The following is a 25,267-nucleotide window of genomic DNA, read 5'->3' as shown; positions in this document are numbered from 1 at the left end:
AGATGTTTCTCTTATCCAGAGAGGGGAAGCAATTTGCAAACTCTTTAGGTTTGCCTATGTGCCAAGTATTGCATTTTCACAACCATGAAGGGGAAAAACAATCCTAAAGTATGCCTTTACACTTAATGAGTCATTCTGAAGAGAAAACATCACCCTCCCTACAAAGAAAGAAAATCCCAAAAGCATCCCATCGTTTATCACTGACACAGGAGTCTCTTAGGGAAAGAGATTATTTTATAAATCTCTTAAACTATTTAGAAAACTTACTGATTGGTCTCATGGAAAATTCTATTAAGAATGAAGGACAATGGGCAGCAAGAACCTGTAAAACACAGATGAACAGAACCTGACCATACATGTTCTGTGATTATTTGGCAGACCAGGTAGGTAAGTATATAGCAGTAAGGGCATTTAGAGCTTAATAATTCTAGTATGTCCAATCGGATTCCCCTCACCTCCTGATAGCTGAATCATTAATCTTATTATTTAAAAACTGCTTGTAAAAATTATTCAAACACCACAAAAGCATAAAATAAAGTGAAATTCTTACAATTCCATTTTTCCAAAGATATTCCAAAAATAAAATAACCCTACTGTTCTGTAATCTGCTTTGTTCATTTATTAGTAAGTTTTAGACATCTTTCTATATTCAAAGGAGATATACAAATTTACTTCTTCCTTTTAAATGATGGCACGGTATTTTATCCCATGGATCTACTGTAATTTAAGTTAGTCTTTTGTAGGTTGATGTTTAGATTGTCGCTAATTTTCCATGACACACACAATGCTGCACTGAATGGTTTGTGTATATATATCCTATATAATAAAAGCCTAATACGCAAATTGTCCTCTCGACTGGGAGTTCTGCAGGGAGTTCAACCACTTGCTATGACGTGCACTGACCACCAGGGGGTGGTGCGGAACATGGCGGGTGTTGGTGACTCGGTACTGGCAGACGAGGCTCTGCAGGCCCTGATGCGCCCAGATGAGAGTGGGAGCAGGGCGGGATGGTGGAGCAGGTGAGTGGGCAGCGCCAGGCTACGGTGGGTGTGAGACACTGGTCGCTGGGTGGGGCCTGATCGCCCCTCTGATTTGATTACCATGCAGCCGCCAGGCTCCCATGCACTGAGGGAGCTGTGCAGGGGCCCAATGCCCTGCCAATCTGATCGCAGGATGACCAGCCGGGGCGGTGGGGGGGGGGCTGCTGCCCTGTTCCCTCAGTGCCTAGAAGCCAGGCAGTGGCGGGGCAATCGGGACCCACAGGCGGTGACCAGCAGCAGCAGCAGGGCCGCCACCAGGCTCCCTCAGAGCCTGGGAGCTGGTGGGGCCATCAGATTGGCGGGGCGGGCAGGCAGCCCGGGGAAGGGAGGCACCAGCTGGCAGCTGGCAGTCACTAGGGACCTTACCTGTGCATGAATTTCGTGCACTGGGCCGTGTGTGTGTGTGTGTGTGTGTGTGTGTGTGTGTGTGTACTTTTGTTTATACATGTGCAAACATTTCCTTAAGACACATTCCTAAAAGTGGAACTGCTAGAATGGCATGAGCATATTTATTAGCGATGCTGAACCACCTCTCAGAAAGTAAAAACCGTATTACACTCCCACAAACATAGTGGGAAGTCTACATTTTTTTCATAAGTTTTTAAATACTTTCAATTCTTTCTTCAGAGTTTTTCTTAGAAGATTCTACATTCTAAAAGAAAACCCTAGAATGAAAATTAATTGTAAATGCTCAACATTCTATTACCAAACTACTCACCAGAAGCTATACTGATAATAGAATTACTCAGAATAATATGTAATTTAAAAAGTAATGGCGATGAAAGACATAAACTAAAAACAAAACATTGATATACATGTTAGGGCAAAAGTAGGTTTATAGTTGTTCGTATCGAAAAAGACAGGTTATGATTATTATAATAGCTTTATTAACGCAAAAGGATGTCACAGTGCATTTATGTACAATCCCGTAAGTGGCTGGAATTGCTGGCCTTCATTATTTACATATTCTTGTAGTCTACTTGCTATACTCAAACACACTTGAATACAGAGTTCTTTGTCATCAATAAACTTATTTTGCCTACTCCTGTACAGTGTTTGGTCTATGCATAAAACGAGTCTATTTTTACTCATACAGTAGATTCCTGAGCAAGATGAAACCTTTGGAATGGTGAGTAGTACATTATTTTCCTAGAGGATAAGCATCTATGATGGTTTGTTATGAGACCCAAGAACTTCAAGAATTCCCATCACACAAAACATCAAAATATTGTAAAACTTTTCTCTGAGATCTTGATATAAAAAATGATTAAGCCTCTACACGGATGCTAATCTTTGGTCCAGTTTCAGTAAACATTTCAGCTGTATTTAGGCCAAAATTCTCATTCATTAATTCTTTTTTTTCTTTCTTTCTTTTTTTTTAAAATATATTTTATTGATTTTTTACAGAGAGGAAGGGAGAGAGATAGAGAGTTAGAAACATCGATGAGAGAGAAACATCGATCAGCTGCCTCCTGCACATCCCCCCCTGGGGATATGCCCGCAACCCAGGTACATGCCCTTGACCGGAATCGAACCTGGGACCTTTCAGTCCGCAGGCCGACGCTCTATCCACTGAGCCAAACCGGTTTCGGCATCATTCATTAATTCTTATAATAAATTAGCCCCAGGACACTGACAAAATAGTACTTTTTAGTTAATGAATATAACTGGCATAGTAAGCTGCTCCAAATCCTTATGCAAAAAAATAATCACAATTATATATTATGCTAAATTTTCTGTTATTTTATTCTCCTTTAATCATCTCTGTGGGTTTTCCTGTCATATCACAGTTTGACCCTAAATAAAGCCCAGAATTCTAGCACTGAATAAAGTAAAACACAAACTATTTTAGCATTTACCTGTTATTTTCCCTCTTTGTTGAGAAGTCTTCTATTTACAAACTTATTTTTTACTGAGTAAATATTTCTAAATGCTGAATTTTACTGCTTCTGAATACTATATTTCATTTTCCGGTACTTGGTAACCAAGTACTTAGTGTGCAATATAAAAACTAAGACATCTTTGTTTAAAAAAAATATTTTTATTGATTTCAGAGAAGATGGGAGAGGGAGAGATAGAAACATCAATGATGAGAGAGAATCTTTGATCGGTTGCCTCCTGAACGCCCCACACTGGGGATCAAGCCCTCAGCACGGGTATATGCCCTGACCGGGAATTGAACCGTGTCCTCCTGGTTCAGAGGTAGATGCTCAACCACTGAACCACACCAGCTGGTCCAAACTAAGACACCATAAAAAAAAAAAATCCTATACCCCAGATTATGAGAAATCTCTTATAGACCACCAATAACTTGGTTTCCAATCTTTTGGGAAAAAAGGAGTTTTTTAAAAGTGCAAAAATTTTGGGGTGGGGTAGGAGAAATCAATGGAGGGGATCAAAAGGTAGAAACTTCCAGTTATAAAGTAAGTAAGTCATGGGGATACAACATACAGCATGGTGACTACAGTTAATACTGTACTGCATACCTGAAAGTTGCTGAGCGTAGATCTCAAAAGTTTATATCACAAGAAAAATAATACTTTTGGTAACCATGTAAGGTAAAGGATGTTAACTAGACTGTTGTGATCATTTCGCAATGCATTTGGACTGAATCATTATGTTGTACACCCGCAACCAGTACGTTAATTAACCTACTTCAATTGAAAAAAATTTTTTTTAACGAGGCCACTGAGTGGGCCCTAATCCAATATGGTCAGTATCCTTATATGAAAAGGGAATTTGGAGAGATGAAGAGACACTAAGTGCCGGGAGCCGGTCCATCTTTGCTGTTTCAAGGGACCTGGCATATATGGCATACTGTTCTTAAAATGTTTGCTCACCTTCTTGGCACTATGTGTTTTAACCACGGTCTCCTCTCTGAGAAAGGTTGTTTCCCCAGGTAGGGATTTTTCCCTGAAGTCAGGGAGGGGATAAAACTCCTTAACTAAGTGCCAGGCGGATAGTTAATCACTTTAACTATAAACAATCACGCTTAAGCTACATAATCTTTACTCCCTGGAATGGAGATAAGAAACGCCTTAACCTTTGTAATAGAGATTGATAGGATTGAATCAACTGGTATAAATACAGATGTAATAAGACAGCAAGACACAGAACTAAGAAGACAGAACCAGGAGGCACAGAACCTACACAGAACATTCTCTAGAGACAGAAGAACTTCACTGGAGAGAACATGGCAAAAGATCCTGGACAGAAACTGGCCTCAGAACCTAGAGACAGAACCTAGCGAGAGAACATGGCAAAAGATCCTGGACTGAACCTGACTACAGAAATTGGCAAGAGAACCTGACTAGAACCTGGTGACTGAACCTGGCTGGAGAACCTGGACAGAACCTGGCTGGAGAAACTAGCGAGGGAACATGGCTACAGAACCTGGCTGGAGAACCTGGAGAACCTAGCAAGAGAACATGGACACAGAACCTGGATGAAGATCCTAAGCAGAACCTCTCTGGAGATCCAGACCAGAACTTGGCTGGAGATCCTGGCTGGAGATCCTGGCTAGGCTGCTGATCAACTGAACACTGTCTCCGTGTCCTTCCTTCTTTGCCGACTCCGTCCACGCCTTTGGGGACCCCTGGACCTGCTGGGGTTGGACCCCGGCAACTAAGAATGCATGCACACAGAGAAAGGATAATGTGAAGAGGCAGCAAGAGGGCAGGTCACCTGCAAACCAAGGAGAGAGGCCTCAGGAGAAACCAATCCTGCCAATATCTTAATCTTGTACTCCGAAAAGTGCAAAATTTTTTATTTGTTGATTAGGAAAATACAGTAAAACAATATTAGATCCTTTGCAACTGGGACTCCTGGCCCACAAAGTACTAGCATCCATGAATAATTAGACAATTGACAATACTTCTGTACCATATCCTTTCATCTTATATCCTTAAGAATCATTTTTTATTTAGCCATTACAGGACTACATGATAATTTATACACAGATAAATACATCAAATGATACTTGGGTAACAAAAAAAAAAAAAAGAAACAAACAAACAAAAAGAAGACTTCTACTTAATAAGAAGGTATCCCCTTTGACCTAATGGGCCAAAGGACCAGAAAGCCCCTGTTAAAGCAATGTGGTCTTCATGATCATCTCTGAATTCTAAAAAAATATTGCATGGCCCATAGCTCTTCAATGAGTTTAGGATTTCTTAAGAATCCACTAAGAGTCAATATTGTTTCACACTGAAATTCCAATTCTTTCCCCATTTGTTTATTAAAGCAAGAAGGAAACCCACTAGGCTTCCATTTACTCTAGTATCAATATTCAAAAATTGATTCTTAGTATGAGCATAACTACCTTGTTACTGTTTTTCTAGCTGATTTCAAACTTTGAACACACATACTTACAGGAATTCCTACCAACCCTTCTTTGGTGAACTGCTCAAAGGAGACAGTATTTGCCTAATCTCTTCTTTGAGGAGATCTATAATAAATGTTTATTTGGCTATCAGTTTATAACAACATAGAAATACTTATTTACAAGCCAATGTTTGGGAGCTGCTTGTTACCATCCCTTATGCTACCAAAACACAGATTCCTTTAGGAATTCTTATCTGGCTTCTAGACCTGTTATTAATACCTTCCTTTAAAAAGAAAGCATTTTCTTTTGGAAAAAAATTGAGTTTACCAAGCACAGCTTAGAGTGCATCTATGTCAAGTTAATACAAATAAAACTAAGTAGGCTACAATTTTTAGTAGCAAAATTATTTGAATTTTCAAAACTAAAAATGAGTGGGAGGCAACCAATCGATGTGTCTCTTTTACATAGATGTTTCTCTCTTTGTCTCTCCCCCTCCCTTCCACTCTTTCTAAAAAAGTCAAGGAAAAAATATCCTCTGGTGAGAATTAACAAAAAATAAATAAAAACTGAAATCACTGATCATCTATAATAATAAAAGCATAATATGCTAATTAGATCGGACAGCTGAATGACCTTCTGGATGAAGCAGGGGCTGCGAGGCCCAAGGCAAGCGCCACAGCTGTGAGGGCCAAGCCCCATACCTGAATTTCGTGCATTGGGCCTCTAGTTTCTTTATAAGAAAACAAGTATGCTCACAGTGGGCATTGTGGTGGTACTCAATTTGGCCCAATAGATCAAAGGGACACACCTTTTTAGGCCCAAGAAGAATGGAGTCTAATATCTTCTTGGTTGCTTAGCAACCAAATCCTAGGGCACCTATATTTCTTAACCTTTTCGAAGAGTGATCACAGACTTCTATTAGACTCTGATAAAGACCATGAATATTTTCCTCAGAAAAACACCGATAAACCTTGTAAAAATTCTAGGGATTCATAGGCCTTTGTTCTATTACCCTTCCTGAACTGCAGCCAGACTCGATATAGGGAGCCTGCAACTGACTGAAATATAAAGGAAGGTATGGGTGACTGGAAGAGGCTCATTAACTTTTTTTTTTTTAAATACCAAAGATAATGAATAATCACTCTAGTAGGGGATGAAGCCCAATAAAAAAAACATATATTTTTCCTTTCTTTACCCAGATCCAGGAGCCCCATCCAATTTCAGGCAAAGAATCCTAAAGTAAAAACTGCCAAAACTTCAGGTCGGTAGCAGTACCCAAAGTCAGGAGGAGAAAAAAGGGCAAGATTATATTGGTGAAGGTGGAAGGCTTTTTAAATAAAATAGGGAATATGGTATAATGAAAAGATTCTGGAATCATAAGGAGTTGACTCACCCTATTACTAGCTATGTGACCACTCTTGTTCAGTTTGTTCATTTGTAAACCATCCCACTGCACTATTTTGAGAATTAAGTGACATAACATTCATAAGAGAACCTAGCAAGATATTTGACACATTGCAAGCACCCAACTTTTGTATGCTGGGTTACATTAAAGAAGTAGAGAAAATAAGAAATGTAAATAGGAACCACTTTCCTACTTCTAAGCCAATAGTATGAAGTACAGGAGAGGAATTTACAGTTTGAGTCCTGTTAGTAATTCGCCAAATCCGCTAAAACTAAGATTTGCCAACAGTTACAGAATAACCTGCACCCTAAATAGCCTATTAATTTTTTTTAGAGAAATCTTGACTGGCACTGATTTGGTATTTATAAGATACCTTTTCAGATATTCAACTATTTTATAAAATGAAATCTATTGTATACTAAACATACTATTAATTTCCCATTTGCTTCTTCAATCTTCCTGTCAGGAATACCTTCCAGAATCTGTGTAGACCTCTTTAAAATATTAACATTTCCTCTTAGTATAAAGTCATTATATACCTACGTAGCCACTCTATTTTCCTTTTGATTGGAAATACGTGATAGCTGTAAGAGAAATTGGGTTCAGAGGGCAAGTCGCACTGATGGGGAGAGACTGAAAAATCTGATTATGTTTACTTGCCTGTTGTAACAAGTTTAAAGTTTTAAACTTTAAAACATTTTATTGTGAAAAATTTTAAATAAGTATAAAGTAAAATTTTATAAAGAACTTCATTTACTTACTATTTCAACAGTTATCAACTCATATTCAATCTTGTTTATCTGTTAACTCTCCTCCACTCTAAGGCAAACACCAAACAACAAATTTCAACATTTAGCACATATCTCTAAAAAAGTGTACATTTTAATTCCTGTTTTGTTTTGTGGGGAGGGGAAAGATAACATTAGCCCACCATTTGTTCTTTCCTGGAACTCCCCATATCTAAAATAATAAGTTAGGACCCTGGCCAGGTAGCTCAGTTGGTTAGAGCGTCATTCTAATACGCCAAAGTTGCGGGTTTGAGCCACAGTCAGGGCACATACAAGAAGCAACCAACGAATGCATAAATAAGGGGAACAACAAATAGATGTTTCTCTCACTGTCTTCCTCTCTCAAATAAACAAACTAAATTTAAAAAAAGATAGGTAATATAAGTTATAATTAAAAGATTCTGATTGGAATCCTAAGGACTTGTCATCCAATCTGAATTCATTTTGGCATTCCTCAATCTCACTGTAATCCTATCATATTGAAAACAAATAAAACTGCCCTGGCCGATGTGGTTCAGTTGGTTGGAAAGTCCTTCCATACACCAAAAGGCTCTGGGTTTGATTCCAGGTCAGGGCACATACCTAGGTGTCAGGTTCGATCTCATCAGGGCAGGTCGGCCAGTTAATGTTTCTCTCACACATAGATATTTTTCTCTCCCCCTCTCTCAAATCAATAAACATATCCTCGGGTGAGGATTAAAAAAAGAAAGAAAGGAAGGAAGGAAGGGAGGAAGGGAGGAAGGAAGGAAGGAAGGAAGGGAGGGAGGAAGGGAGGGAGGGAGGGAGGGAAGAGGAGAGGGAGAGAGGAACCTTCTAAAACATTATAGAGGGAACACTTCCAAACTCATTTTATGAGGCTAGCATTACTCTGATACTAAAGCCAGACAAAAATACTATAAAAAAATGGAAACTATAGGCCAATATTCCTGATGAACATAAGATACAAAAGTCTTCAACAAGATATTAGCAAAATGAATTCAACAGTACATACAGTAAAAGGATCACACATCATGATCAAGTGAGATTTATTCCGGGGATGCAAAAATGATTCAATTAGCCTTAGCTGGTTTGGCTCAATGGATAGAGCATTGGCCATTGGACTAAAGGGTCCTGGATTTGATTCCAGTCAAGGGCACTTACCTAGGTTGCAGGCTTGAACCCCAGCCCTAGTAAGGGCGCACACGGGAGGCAACCAATCGAAGTGTCACTGATGTTTCTCTGTCTCTCCCCCTCCCTTCCACTCTCTCTAAAATTCAATGAAAAAATATTCTCAGGTGAGGATTAACAACAAAAAAGGCTCAACTCTCCAAATCAATAAATGTGATGTACCACATTAACAAAATGAATAAAAAACAAATAGATGAAGAAAATCTATGACAAAATTCAACATTTTTTTTCATAAAAACTCTCAACAAATTGGATATAGATAGAATGTATCTCAACATAATAGAACAAACACACAGCTAACATCATACTCAATGGTGAATAGCTGAAAGCTTTCGTTTTAAGACCAGGAACAAGAATATGATGCACACTCTTGCCATTTTTATTCAAATAGGACTGAAAGTCCAGAGCAATTAGCAACAAAAGACCTCCAAATCAGAAAGAATAAAATTCTCTGTTTGCAGATGACATCTAGAAAACTCTGAAGACTCCACCAAAAAACAGACTAAACAAATTCTGTAAAGTTGCCGGATAGAAAATCAATAAACAAAAATCAGTTGCATTTTATACACTAACAGAGAACTACAGGAAAGAATAATAAAGAAAACAATCTCACTTACAATAGCACCAAAAAGAATAAAATACTTTAGGAATATATTTAACCAAGGAAATGAAAGATCTGCACAGTGAAACAATAAAAACACTGATGAAAGGAACTGAAGACACAAATGAATGGAAAAATATTCTGAGTTATCACCAAAAAGAGATAATAAATGCTAGATAGGATGTGGATACAAGGGAACCCTTGTACACTGTTGGTGGGAATGGAACTGGTACAGTCACTATGAAAAACAGTATGGAGGGTTCTCAAGAAATTAAAAATAGAACTACCATATAATCTAGCAATTCCACTTTGGGGAATATATCCAAAAGGGGGAAAATCACCATCTGGAAGAGATAACACCTGGACTCCCATGCTCACTGCAGCACTATTCACAATAGCCGGGGTATGGAAACAACTTAAGTATCTGTCAAAAGATGAATGGACTAAGAAAATGTTATATCTAGCTATTTACCTACAACAAAATATTATTCAACCATAAAAACAAGAAAATTCCGCCATGAGACAACATGGATGAACCCCGAGGGCATTATGCTAAGTAAAGTAAGCCAGACAGAGAAAGACAAATACTGCATGGTATTACTTATATGTGGAATCGTTAAAAAAAAATAAAAATTAAATTTACTACTATAGAAACAGAGAGTAGAATCGTGTTTGCAAGGGGCTGAAGGAGAAATGAGGAAAGGTTAGTAAAAGGGTACAAACTTTCAGTTATAAAAACTAATAAGGTCTGGGATCTAATGTATAACATGGTGACTCTAGTTGAGGGGTTGGGGAACGTCAGGCCCTCAGGTTGTATAAGGCCTGCAGTATCATTGGGCCTGGAGCTGCCAAGGCATTAGGGGTGAGTTAATTATGTTTGACAAAATATGACAGACTAATTTTTAAGCTGATTAATTTTGTATGGCCCACGAGTGATGTTATAAATATCAAAATGGCCCTTGTCAGAAAAAAGTTTCCCCACCCCTGCTCTGGTTGATAATACTGTATATACTAGTACTGTATGACTGAAATTTGCCAAGAGATTAGAATTTAAAGATTCTCACCCCTACAACCAAGAAAGGGAACAAATGTAAGGGATTAATGTGCTAATTAACTTACTTGCTGGACTCCTTTCACAATGTATATGTATATCAAATCATCATGTTGAACACTGTAAATATATTATAATTTTATCTCAATAAAGCTAAGAAAAGCAAACAAACCAAAACAGCTTAACTAACGAGCAACCTGATGGTAAGAAAAATGTTTCCTTAAAGCTCCCTTACCTATTAAGTCTTTTCTTTTCTATAAAGTCTTTTTTAAAAAAATATATTTTATTGATTTTTTACAGAGAGGAAGGGAGAGGGATAGAGAGTTAGAAACATCGATCAGCTGCCTCACGCATGCCCCCAACTGGGGATGTGCTCACAACCAAGGTACATGCCCTTGACAGGAATAGAACCAAGGACCCTCCAGTCCGCAGGCCGACGCTCTATCCACTGAGCCAAACCAGTTTGGGCTCTATTAAGTCTTTTTAATGTGAATATATTTATATGGTAAGCACTGGCACATTGTGAAGCCAGAAGCCTCAAATTTTAGTTAGACCCTGATTATTCCTTTGTTAATAGTTGGTTCTTTTCATATAACTAATGGAGTCATGAAAATGAGGTGCTATATTTACAGCATGTAATAAGCACTACTTATCCTAAGTAAGGTGCATATAGAGTTTAAAGAATTGATCAAAATTTCATAACAATAACAATTTTCAAATAAAAGCTAACATTTATTGGATGCTTATTTTTGTAGCAACCACTGTTCCCTCAATCACTTTACATCCATTAGTTCATGTGATGCCCACATCATCTTTATGAGGAAGATAATATTCCTACTTAGCCAAAGAATTAAATTTGCCAAAGAATTACTCACCAAAGCTAAGAAACTTGCCAAGGCCAGAATAAGAAAACTGCAAACTAAAATCTGAACCCAATTGCTTCACCATATGAATAGCCTGATTTAATAGTTTTTAGCCTATAATATAAATATATCATATTAGAATGTGACATATATTGCTGAACTATGATACTGCAGCTTCTTTCAGCTATTAGAATAAAAGAGACATTATTAAACAGGTTTCAGATTTAATTTAAAACTTATACAATCAAGCACTCTGAACTTCAAATGACTAAGTTAAAAAATAGATTACATTCTTTCTAAGATAATATCTAAATTTCAAATCTAAATTTCTTGAATTTTATTCATTCAAGAAATGTTAAATGACAGCGTTCTATTATAAGTAGAACCAGTGTCCCAAGTGTTAGTCAGATTTAAGTGTCTGAAATCATGAGAGATAAATGGAAAATATCTAGCATTTCAAGAGAGATTAGGAAGTTTCCTACCTTGACTGCTTATATTAAGGCAAGAAATGTGGTCACCAGAAAAAACCCAGAAAAGTCAGTGTTCCTCTTCCATGGCCTAAAAATACTTATTAGTTACTGAAAAATCTAGAAGCAGATACTTTTAGTAAATGAACTTAAATGCTTCTGTTATAATAAAAGTACCAGGATAAAAAAAGAAATACTGTAATCATGAATAATCTGTTAAGTCTTACATATAGGGACAGAAAGGGGACAGGGTGGAAAAGACTAGAAGTCAGATTTCTCTGTATACAGATATAAATTTCACTTAGTAACCACATTTTATGTAATTACAAAACAAAAAGCAGTCCCTGAAAAATCTGAAATGACTAAAAGAATTTACCTCTGTGTATCAAGTTGGTGGCATAAAGAACTATTCCAAGTGATTTAAAACACTGTAATCTGACCGTATTTTTTAGAGGGACATAGCCTAAGGTCAAAAACAAACAACTCCACTTTCCAGTATCATACTGTTCTGACATTCTAAAACTGTTTTGTATGTATTGTGGGATACATTACACAATGTTTTACAAAGTATCATACTTTAAAAAGATATTAGCTTGTAAGAACATGTAATAAATAACTTCAAAATGCAATGGATATTTAATTTTAAGGCATGCCTTTAACATTTATGTAAAATGGTTTTGTACTCGTTCAATAGAAATTTATTGGGTGCCAGCCAGGCCCAGGGACCCTACCCATGCACGAATTTTGTGCACTGGGGCTCTAGTAATGGAAATAATCTGGGCCTGTTGTTCTTAAACTGTGTTTTTGGAACTCCTGAAGTTCCCCAGATTCTTTCAGGAAATACGGGCGATCTTTCCCTTTTCAGCTACTTATCTGTGTGAGAACAAATTTTCTTCATATTCTTCAACCAAAACAAACACAAATTAAATGCAGAAGGATCTATGAGAAAACTGTTGTCTTTCATTAAGCCAGATAGATAGATACTAAGGAGATTTGCAAAAATGGAAAATAATGCCATTTAAAAAAATTAGGCATTTCCACAAAAATGTTACTTAGGTAAGCAGGATTTGTTACTGTTATTTTAAAATCAATTGATAATTAAGATTTTTTCCCCCTCAGTTTTAAATCTGGTAAATCTTGATATAACCCACACAAACAAAAGGTTTTTGGGGCCTTTAATTTTTTAGAGTGTACAGCTTAAGAATGGCTGATCCAGCCGAAACCGGTTTGGCTCAGTGGATAGAGCGTCGGCCTGTGGACTGAAAGGTCCCAGGTTTGATTCTGGTCAAGGGCATCTACCTGGGTTGCGGGCACATCCCCAGTAGGAGATGTGCAGGAGGCAGCTAATCGATGCTTCTCTCTCATCGATGTTTCTAACTCTCTATCTCTCTCCCTTCCTCTCTGTAAAAAATCAAAAAAAAAAAAAAAAAAAAGAATGGCTGATCTAGGCAATAAATATCAACAGCTGCTTAACATCACATAGACAAGTAGGTATTAGGTAACTCTCAAGGAAGTACATAGTATTCTTATAAAAGTGTACTTGCAATTGATCTAATCACTATTTACATGAAATACGGACGTGTGTGGGTTGTCATCTTATAGAATACTAGGGGACAGTGCATGAATTCATGCACCTTGAAAGGAACTGTGGGCTGCGAGGTTGCAGTGGGCACGGGGCAGTTCTCAGCTCCTCCTCCATGCCCCCATCCAGCCTCTCCTGCCATGGCCCCGGTCCCATTTGCCAGCAACCCCGATCCCGCCCCTCCCATGCGCCGAGGGAGCCAGCCCTGCTTGCACCTGCTGACGGCAGGGAGCGACTGGGGCCAGCGCCAGCAGCGGATGCGAGTGGGGCTAGCGTCATCAGCAGGTGCGAGCAGCTGCTGCTAACCCAATCACCCCTCAGGAGCAGGGGGAGTTGGAGAAGCCCTCAGGGGCGATTGGGGCCAGCAGTGGGTTCAAGCAGCAGCTTCAGTGCCGGGTGCAAGTGGGACCGGCACCAACAGTAGGTGTGAGCGCCAGGCAGGATCAAGGCGCACGGGAGCAAAGAATTTTCAGTAACCACCAGAAGCTTGCCCCGATGACAGGAACCGGAGCCCCGCCTTGGTCTGGTACCCCTGTTCACCTGCTCCACCATCCCGCCGTGGCCGACACCCGCCATGTTGCGTGCTCTACTGCCTGCTGCCGATGCCCGCAATGGTCCACATGCGCCCCCTGGTAGTCAGCACAAGTCATAGCAACCAGTTGTTCCGCGTTCAGTCTAATTGCATATTAGGGTTTTGTATAGATAGATGTTAAGTGACACCATGTACATGCAACCTCCAACATCCAAAGGGTAGGAACTTTACAAGATGATAAATTCCTTTAATAAGTGTATTACATTATATGAAAATGAGAGTGAGAGAACCTATAAATTAGAAAGACTCAAATTTATCAACCAAATGCAATGTATGGACCTTATCTTGGTTTAAATAAAATCCAAAAGGAGTCCCTTTTTCTATTCTCTCTATTTTGTTGTATTAGGACTTTTTCATAATAAAAAAATTTAATCAAATATATATCTATCCCCTCCCTTACCAACTATAAGGAAAAGAAAAAGGCATCCTAAAAATCACTCATGTAAAAAAGGGGGTTCAGAGAGGACAAAAGATAAATCCTTGCAGCGAGAATCAGAACTATATAAAAGACAAATAAATGGATTGCTATGTAGTGACAATAAGACCCATGATCTTTTGTAATTAGGACAAGCACATAATTTATGGTCCAAATTGGGACATTTTTGAGAAAGAAGTGCCATTACTAATTATTCAGTAGTCATAAACCAGGCCTGTCCCAGGGAAACCAAGACATATGGTGACTCTATCTGTAAAATATTCAAATTTAAAATCATTTTCACAAAAGATATTCAACACAATCCTTTGGGTAACTACTTTCCACAGGAACATATTCCTAATATTAAGTTTTCAGAAAAACTAAGGTATTCTACACAAAAAAAACTTTTCATCTCTTGCCTGGCACATAGCTATTTCGTAAAGATGTCTACTTCTCTTCTTATTGCTCAGTGTACTCTGCAAACTTCCAGCAATTCCTTTTCATGATAAACTATAAGTGGAAAGTTACACTAACCCAGAACCTTGCTTCTCTAAAAATACATGTCTTCCCATGGGTCTTCACACAGGCCCAGTCGGATTCCTATTCAATTTATGAACGGATACTTTATTCCTAGCAACACTTCAAATCTTAATAGCCTAGGGATTAACTAAGGAAGAGTGAGGTAAAAACATCTGGGTCAGACCAACCAGCCTAGGCTCTGAAGTAAGAAGAGCCTTGGAGCTGGCATTATTACCTATTTGGTCTAAGTGGAATGGCTATAGTAACTTCAGAACTCCATATATGATATGTCAGCATAATTTTCATTTTTTTTGGATTTTCAGTAAATATTTTAAATTAGTGTTTATATAATGTGCCCTCAATAAGGTAACTACCTGTTCAATCTGTGAGTACTTTATGCCACTTCATAAGTTTAAAAACTTTTGCCCTGGCCAGCGTTGCCCAGTCAAGGGCATGTACCTAGGTTGTGGGTTCAATCCCAGGCACCCAGATGGAGGTGGGGGTGGGGGTGGAAGGCACCCCGCCCCTCCTGCTCCCCTCTCTCTAAAACTCAATGGAAAAAATATCCTTGGGCAAGGATTAACAAAAAGTTAAACTTTTAAAATAAAAGTAGCCTAAATATGCAACAATTTGGTACAATTTTAGCCTCATCCTACAATGTGCATTGGCATCATGACATTCTACCCTTATTTTGTTCTATTACTAATCTATGACATTAAAGTTCTAATTGCCATAAATAAAACTAAAATTATCTAGCAATAACAAAAATAAAAGGGGACTTCAAAAATTTGGATTAATGCCCTGGCCAGGTGGCTCAGTTGGAGTGTCCCCCTGTACACCAAAAGGTTGCAGGTTCTATCCCCAGTCAGGGTGTGTACTAGAGACTTCTCTCACATCGAGGCTCCCGCCCTGTCCCCCTCTCCCTGTCTCTGAACATATTCTCAGGTGAGGATTAAAAAAAAAAAAAATTGGACTAGCTTCTACATTTTCCTCAGATCTGTCGTTTTAAAAAATCATTCCACCTAATATTTTTCAGGTTGTGGGTAAAAAACATTTATTTAACTTGCATGGCTATAGTAGTTTGCGCCATAGAAACTGAGAAAATAAAATTTATGCATCCAGGCAATAATCTAATGCTACATTGAGCATGCAATCAATCATACTGCAGCAATAATCCTTCTTTGTTCTATTTTAAGAGTTTAAACTCTTTTGTCTTTAGAACTAAAATAAAGTTTTAAAAAATGTGCCTAAGTTTCTATCCCAAATGTTATAATAACCATTTATTTTTTAATAATCAGTTCTAACTGTGGCTCTTCCCTTTCTGTCTGGTTTCCCTTATTAAAACAAGTTAACTCTCAACGGCCTACGTTAATAAAGAAAAAGGTACCATAAATGCAGAGGTAGTGTAACTGCCAACAGGTCCTTCCAGGTTCTTCTTCATAAATAAAACCGTCCTTGGATACCAAACAGTTGATTATTAACTACAGATCATCCTCCTTCACAAAGCCATGAGAGCAAAAACTGTATGTGTTGTGGCATGCAGAAGTTAGTGGGAGGAGATAGAATTTTTCAACACAGGCCAAAGATCACAACAGGACAAAAATACAAAACCATGGCCCTGCTCGGTTTGGCTCAGTGAATAGAGCGTCAGCCTGCGGACTGAAGGGTCCCGGGTTCGATTCCAGTCAAGTGCATGTACCTTGGTTGCAGGCACATCCCCAGTGGGGGGTGTGCAGGAGGCAGCTGATCGATGTTTCTCTCTCATCGATATTTCTAACTCTCTATCTCTCTCCCTTCCTCTCTGTAAAAAAATCAATAAAATATATTTTAAAAAAATTACAAAACCATGAACATGGGGGGGGGGCGGGGAGGGGCAACGCAGAAAAGAAACAACCTCATATAAAAACGACAAACAATGGGTGTAAATCTAAAACAATGAGATATATCTTGGACCTATGTTAAAATTAACATGCCAACATTATTAAATATGCTAACATGATACTGAAACAGCCTATTCAGATAGTAATTTCTAAGAATTATGAAATAATCTTCTTACTATACTCAGCAATGAACACATTATTAGATTCCTGGATTTTATGAGTCTTCACATTTCAGGAGTGGGAAGGAGAAAATCTCAGCGGCCAAAGGCAACAATAGAAATGATAAAAATGAAATTTCTTGGTGTTTTTTTTTTGGGGGGGGAGTGGTGGTATGGGAAAAAGAAGATCGGAATAACATTAATTATGCAGCTTGAAGAAAGAACTCTGAAGAATGAAAAATTTATACTCTAACAATTTCGCCTCCACTACAATAGAGGTAAGCATAAATGAAGGTTTAATTTTTAACATTATTTTAGTTATAAATCTGAATTACACAAATTAGTAATTCTCAATACAAACTGCAAATATTATCTACAGAAGAGAGCATCTCCCTTCAAGCCAATAATAATAATGCAGTGGCATTTGGCAGTAATAACAACTGTGTGAACAGCCAATGAAAATTAACTATATGTAAAAATATTTTTTTCTATAAAGCTAAGAATCTGAAATGGTTTATCAAGAAAGTAGAAGACACTGAAGTTACAAAGTCTCTTTAACTACTGACTTTTAGGAATAAGACAAATGAACTTCATATTTAAGTACATATAAAAAATCCATAATCGCCGAAACCGGTTTGGCTCAATGGATAGAGCGTCGGCCTGCGGACTGAAGGGTCCCAGGTTCGATTCCGGTCAAGGGCATGTGCCTTGGTTGCGGGCACATCACCAGTGGGAGATGTGCAGGAGGCAGCTGATCGATGTTTCTCTCTCATCGATGTTTCTGGCTCTCTGTCTCTCTCCCTTCCTCTCTGTAAAAAAAATCAATAAAATATAAAAAAAAATCCATAATCATAATAAAAATCCTATTAAACCATCCAATTTTTCCCTTTTGTCCTAGTTTCTTTTTTGCTGGGGAGAAGCGTTGTGGGATAATAATAGCAGGAAATCAGGTGGAGCAGCTGCAATAGCAAGATGAGATACAGTGCTACATTTTACCTCCATTATAGCCTATTGCTGGCTGGGTTTTATTGAAAATGAGACTAGCTGTTTGGGGAGACAAAGCAGTTATCAATACCTTTGGGATCAAAATGTGCCCCCCTCCCCACCATACTTTTGCCAGGAACTTTTTAGGTCCTCTGGCAAGATTCAGGTAAGAGGAGCAGTAGAAGCCACAATGAAAAAATTTCTAATTATCTGGGAAGTGGGGTATGTGTATGTGCGCAGAGTTAACGATGTGGGTCTTAGTACATGTAGAGAAAACTGGAATAGAGGTCAGGTTTGAACTAGATGGCTTCTATTTTAGTCCCACAAATCTATGGAAATAATCCAGGTGAATGAATTATAAAGGGAAGGAACAACTAACTACCTTAAATTTCTATAGTGATAGAAAATATAGCCTACTAAATTTCATGGTAACATTGTTGCTATTTTACTGATAAAAAAGTTCTAAACGACAATCATAATTAGGTCACTCAAATATCCCTTTTCAGACAAAATATTATGTCATTGCTGCCAAGACCAATATACACAGAAATTTAAAGTTAAGTAGGTAACACATGTATCTTTCTTTTGCAGAGAGAAAAGGCACAAAGTTTGGTCAGGCTTGCTTAATATTACAATGTGAATTAAAGGCAGTTTTTAGTTATTCTACTAAGTTAAAACACACACCTCTTCTTCGCTTACAGTCACAATCTCTGGATCCATAAGTAAAAATTAGCATTGCAGTGTCCTTACAGTTAGTCTCCTGCAGTCTGGATAGAAGGGAAAACTTTAAGGCTAGTTTAATAACATTGCAATACAAGTGGCATCTTAATTTCAGCAACAGATGTACTCTTGGAAAACTGAGTTCTAACCGATTATTTCTAAACATCAAATTCTCTTAAAATATATTGAGCATTTAAAAGAAACTCAGCATATACTCCTTTATTAAGAAGGAATCCTTTTGCAATCCAAATAATTGCTATCTAATTTTTCTATGAATGCAATTCTTTAATATTTTGGTAAGAAAAATCCCACAACTAACACACATGTACTAGTATCAACATTTATTTTAAAAGTAACTAAAAATACTGTTCAGAACACTGAGCCTTTTAACATATTAATGAAAACTTCCATTGGGCCCAAACTTTGAATATTTCATTATAATTTTGCTGTAAGTGCCAGGTAACCCACAGATCTCTTCCAACTCTAAGATTCATATTAATTCTAGTAACATGGATGCAACCACCACACTTTTAGTTGGGAATTAAGCAAGATGTATCAAACAAGGCAGTGCCAACACCATAAAAGTGGGGGAAGGAAAAATCTCTGGGGAATATCAGGTTCTTCAGGAAGCAGGGCAAGACTGAAACAGTAAGTAGCCTTTTTTCAGTTAGCATTGTACATGATGGCAAGCCAACATGTAAATGCTGGAGGGTGTTCTCTACATTATAAAACTGGAATTAACGATATGCAACTATTTTACAAAGGGAAACAAATTATTTTTTACCTATTTTGGTCTAATTCCAACTCAAATAAAGACAATGTGTATGTTGAAATTTAAGTTTTATTCAGCTATAATATCCTTTTCCATTTCTTTTTTTTTAAAAAAAATATATTTTATTGATTTTTTACAGAGAGGAAGGGAGAGAGAGAGAGAGAGTTAGAAACATCAATGAGGGCGGAGGGTGGGGCGGGAACTGGGAGGAGGGGAGTTATGGGGGGAAAAAGGAGGAACAAATGTAATAATCTGAACAATAAAGATTTAATTAAAAAAAAAAAAAGAAACATTGATGAGAGAGAAACATCCATCAGCTGCCTCCTGCACATCTCCTACTGGGGATATGTCCGCAACCCAGGTACATGCCCTTGACCGGAATCGAACCTGGGACCTTTCAGTCCGCAGGCCGACGCTCTATCCACTGAGCCAAACCGGTTTCGGCTCCTTTTCCATTTCTTAAATGAGAATTCTGCTCTAGAGGCTCCAGAACTGCTCTACTCAGGAGGTGACTTGTATTTAGGAGAGTAGAGTGCATGGAATTTATTTTCTTTTCATCTACACAAAGCTTTAATTTTTTATTTTTCCTTGGAGGAGAGGATGGGTCCCTACCATATATTCAGGGATATACTAAATTTCAGGTTAACAGTATAAGGTTGGCACAAATTCAATGCTTCAGTAGGAAATACAAATGATTTCTTTAATTGTATGCCAAAGTGAATAATCTCCCAGGGAAAAGAACCTCCTCCTCCTGTCTTTCCTACCTCCCACCCCTCCCCCACCAACACTGCCTCCCTGCTGTGCAAAGAGCCCTTTGTCCTGCCCCACACTTATCTAGCTGTTTGGCCATATTGACAAGCCAACTAAAGGCATAATAAGGGAGTCAGTATGACATAAGCAGCTGGCAATTTGAAACAAAAATCTTCCTTTCTACTCAAACCAAATCCTGATGCAGAGGTCTCAGGCTCCTCCCATGTTTCCATCTTTTTTAAAACAGAGCAGCTAGGAATTTGGCATTTTCCCTCAATTAGGTAGCACAACAAAAACTTGATTTCCCAGATAGAAACAAATTCTGTATAAATTCCTATGTCCTTTGCTTTTTGTGTGTGATTCATAACATAGGTCAAGGAGTATTCCCAGCTCTGGGTGTATATACATAACTAACATGACTAAGAAAATGATTCTTATTACTTTAGTTTGCCACCAAAACTCTGAGAATTCTTATGCTATGAAGAAAGGAAGAGCACAGAAGAGAAAGCAGTCAGACCAAACCAACAGTCGAATGCATGAGGCAAACCTGGCCAAATAACCTTAGTTTTTTAAAAAATACTAAGATCTCATTCCAATAAGCAGAAAATTCCTTTCCCCTGTCTTTATATCAAAGATAGTTAATGTGATCCCTGAGGTATTCAGCAAACAAAATCAATATGGTGCAAAAACTGAGAGGCAGGATGGGATTACAAATTCCTTGCTCAGTGAGGGTTAGTATAAAGTAGACTGAGATTTAGCTTCATTGTTCCTTTGTTATATTTCAAATTTGCTTCATAAAGTGTTAAAGAGTCAGAATATATTTAGTCAGAATAAAAGAATTCTCTAAAGTGATGTTTTCTAACAGCTTCTCCCTCCCCCAAGCTACTGGGTATCTTTTACTCGATTTAGACAAATACAAAACAGGATACTTTTCATAAGACTCTGGTTTAACAAAATATGTATTGATAAGTGAAAGAAATTATATTCTCTCATCTTTCATGAACTTCCCCAAATCTTTACAAGGTAAATCAATCACTGAATCAAATGAAAGGTTAAAAATGCCATTTTACCACGTATTTTTGAAATTTTAGCTGTAAAAAAATGGTACCAATTACTGTCTATCATACTTTTTAAGCCCATAAAAGGATGTTTTAAATCAAGTTACAAATAGCAATCACTTGTATTAAAATACACATTATCTCACACATTTTGCAGTTAGAATAAGTTTTGTCTTAAAATATTCCTATCAAGCTTTAGTTTCCAATACCTGGAAAATTTTTTATAAACAAAATTCACTGCGAGGCCTTTTAGTTTCAAATTAAACTGACAAATCATCAGAGTGGAATTAGAAGTTATAAGAAAATTATATTCTATTTATGATCCAATTTCTCATTGATATGTACCTAATAACCACGGACTATCCTTAACTATGGCCTAATGTTTCATAAGTTATTTCAATACGAAGAGGACAAAATAAAAGTGGTTGTCTGCACATCTGCATTTTGCCCTATGTTATTTTCCTATCCAAAGGCAAAAGTAAATAACCAGTCACCCCCAGAAAGGCCAGAATAACTTCAGAAAGCATGTAAGTTCCTGGACACAAAACAGTATCAGAAGATACAAAAATTTTCAAGCATATTGATTAAATACATCCTATGAAAAAGGCCTCTATGATCTTTCAGAAAATAATCACATCAAGATCACGATGGATTCCAAACAACAAGTGAAAAAAGTGATTATTTTATAAGGTAATATCAACATATAACTTAAGCTAAAAAACATACCTAAAATGTTAAATAACCACTATGAGTGAAACCATACTTATCTGATATGGCATCTTTTATATATGATAGTGATAACATTAAAACCACCTAAAAATATTATCCATGAAAAGTTCCGTTTCATTAGTCAGTGTATATCACTGAGACAACACAAGCCACATTTGTGAATGACACAACTCATTTCCGTTCTTTTAGTTCCCTGCCACAAATGCCACAGTCATGTTATACATTATAGATTTAAGTACATTTACACAAAGCTAAACATACAAAATTCTGAGGGGAAAAAATATAGCATGCAAGCACCTTGTGGGGTGGGAAAGAGACAACCCATCTGTTAAGAAGTGTATAAAAATGGTGGTATATTTGAATGGTGCCTCTCCAAGTACTTCCATACTCAATAAACTATTCTGTTTAATCAAAGATTTTCCTAATGTGCAGGAGCTGTGGGGGAGGGGAAACCACATAAGAGGCCATCTTCTCAAGTATCCTGTACACTATTTATTCGATTTCTGAATATTCCTTCTGGTCTGTCCTATGTCTCAGATGGATCATGGCCAAACATACATCTTTGTGGTCTTAGAAGACTACCTCCAATACGCATGTAATGAATTCATTTTATAGGTCAAACTCCAAAGAAATAATTCAATTTGCAGAAGTCTATTACTGATACAGAAATTAAGAAAATACTTCAAAGATTTATATTTACAAGTCATTTTGAAAAGGGCGCTTCTTTTTAGAGTTTAAGATTACAAATTTAGTAAAATGTTTATCAAAACATCTATTCAATAAGGTAAATATGGCCTAACAAATGAAAGAAAGGAGACACACAAAATATGAAATCGATTGAAATGTTAAAACTAATGAAACTTTCAGTCCTATTCAAGCACAAATCTACAGATAAAAACCAAAAATCTGCCAAAAACCCCCAAGAAACAAACAAAAAAGAAAAACTCTAACTATGATCCAGTTTCGAGATGTTGCTAATATCCATAAATGGGTAGAAGGTTATGAATTCTCATCTCCCCACCAATAAAATGCAAACCAGCTCAGCAATGAAAATTCCCAGGAAAGCAAGGTTTCTTCTTAGTCCTGAAGCAGCTATTGCCTAAGTGGAGCTCCCTGCAGCCAACAGCATTAATGGAGGCTGCACTGCTGTCCTTCCCTGGAGACGGCAGCCAGCACTACTCAAGCTTCTCACGTAGCAACCAGAGTTCCAGAGCCAGCAGCTGCTGCTGCCTTGTATACTCAGTCCTGTGATCCAACCCAAAGAACAACCTTTTTCTTACCCCACCCCCATCCCTTACACACTTTATTTTGGACCAATGTTCCATGCCAGAAGAGCTGGAATTATGCTTTGAGAAAGAAACACCCTAAATCCTTTTAGTTTTAAACTAAGGGCCTTTTATTAGAAAAACCACTATTTACCAAATTCCAGATATCCATTTTAATTAAGCCAGCAATTTAGGAGTGAAGATTAAGCTTTAGTCTTTAAAAGGCCAATTTTCCAAGGACTCTCTTTACAGTCAAATTTAAATTTGCAGCTAGAGATAGAGACTTGTGTCATGCCCCACCAAAGGACATAATTCATTTCTGAATCTTCATGACAGTCTGAGTAAACCTTAAAAACTCTAATCCCATAACTGACCAGAATTTTTGGCTATAGAAGAAAACAGATGATCCTCCTGAGAAAACTGGAAGAAATCCAATAAAAAAAATTTCCTGTGTTCTTCAAGAGGCCCAGAATATGTGAATATTCTTTGCCTTAGTCCTAGCTCAGATTCCACACATCTAAAATTACAACTTATAACTTTTTTTTCCCTGAGTGATCTAAAAGCATTAGTGATATAAAATTAACCACCAAGAAATTTTCCCAAATAGGGGGTACACAAACATTCTCCCGAAAAGCTCATAAATGCTCAACTCAACTGGATCCTCCCCAACCAAAAGTTTTTTGTTGGATCTGCCCAACAACAACAAAAAAAATCTAAGTATGGTCTTGGTTACAAGTCATTTATAAGCAACTCCTTTAGTCAAATGATGAAAAGACATTAGCAGAGAACCTGGGGATTCTTTCAGTACTATGAGCAAGGGAGGAAAAGGGAGAAATGAACTAAAATAGAGACAAAGCTCAATGGAACCCGGAGATCTGGGCACGAAACGAGTTACTGGTGAACACATTGCACAAGTAACATGAGAAAGCAGAAAATGCAGGTCATACATGCACCCCTGACCCAGACCAGCAGGGCTGGCTGCAGCATCCGTATCCAAGGGAAAGACCAGTTATTCCTAACAAGTGAGACGCAAAAGAGCTCCATAGAATACATTAGCACGGAGGGGGCTTTCCCAACAGCTAAACTTTCCCTCTCACGCGATTCACCTACTTAAAAATCAGGGCTTTTTTTCCCCTCACCGTCATTCCCTTCGCATCCCTTAGCTCCCACGCAGGGGGAATGGGGATTCATCAAGGGTACATTTTTCTGCCTTTAAAGACCTTCTCAAAGGATCGCTCTCCACGCCCAAGGCTGGGAGAACGACACAGCCTGGCTCAACTCCAAGCTCAAACCCGACCGATTCAAGAATAGGACTCTCTCGGAGATACTGGGGCAGAAGCCACCGAGAACCCCAAAATGTGAGGTGGGGCTGGCGAAGGCAATGCCGTTGGTGTGGGAAAGGAAGCAATCATCTGGGATGGGGACCCGAGGACGAGGGGAAAGGCGTCCAGGAACGTGATGAAGAGACACAGGCCCCCAGAACCATCAGAGTTGTCACCAGGCCGCGCGAACCGGGGTGGTTGGGGCGGGGGTTTGGGGAGGGGGGAAAAGTATGCCTGTGTATGTTAAGAGGACAGCGAGAGGCCTAGCCTCAAGTCAAAGGTAAACGTGGACTAGGCAGTTCCCAGGAAAAGGGGTGAAGAGACGTGGGGGGAGGGGAAGCGTCCTGACCCAGGAAAGACATGAAAAGGGTAGTGGGGTCGACTGGATGACGAAGGGGACCTCTCTCCCCGGGGAAGAGGAATGCGATGGTGTCCAGGGGGGTGGCGAGGGGGGTGAGAAGGGGCAGCATCCTCCTGCTAAGAGCCTGGGAGGGCCAGGCCCAAGTCCCGAAAGCGAGCGCGGGGAGACGGAGGAGGTGACCCTTCCCTCCCCCCGGGGCCCGGTGTGAGGGAGGGTAGGTCCCTCTTTTCTGTCGGACCCTTACCTTGTCCCAGGCGCTGCCGGGGCCTGGGCCCGGGCTGCGGCGCTCGGCACTCCCGGGAGGCAGGAGGACTCGAGTTAGGCCCAACGCGGCGCCACGGCGTTTCCTGGCCGGGAATGGCCCTTGCCCGTGAGGTGGGGGTGGGGGCAGAAAGGCGGAGCGAGCAAAGGCGGGTGGGGGAAGGGCCAAAGGAAGGGGGGGCGGCACTACAAT

The 25,267-nt window shown here is 38.7% G+C and overlaps 1 protein-coding gene across 9 annotated transcripts in view; it reads right to left on the bottom strand.

Annotated features, from left to right (window-relative positions):
* SETD5 (SET domain containing 5) overlaps positions 1–25,255 on the bottom strand; it is an 82,922-nt gene extending 57,667 nt beyond the window's left edge. For all 9 annotated transcript variants that reach the window (XM_036332047.1, XM_036332044.1, XM_036332054.1 and 6 more), the window contains exon 1: positions 25,058–25,255. The gene's annotated coding sequence lies outside the window, so the exon portion shown is untranslated. The remainder of the gene's footprint in view (positions 1–25,057) is intronic.
* Between the last annotated feature and the right edge of the window lie 12 nt (positions 25,256–25,267).

The sequence above is a fragment of the Myotis myotis genome, unplaced genomic scaffold (assembly GCF_014108235.1).
Source record: "Myotis myotis isolate mMyoMyo1 unplaced genomic scaffold, mMyoMyo1.p scaffold_m19_p_13, whole genome shotgun sequence".
NCBI lineage: Eukaryota > Metazoa > Chordata > Mammalia > Chiroptera > Vespertilionidae > Myotis > Myotis myotis.
This window is presented reverse-complemented; position numbering and strand designations above follow the sequence as displayed.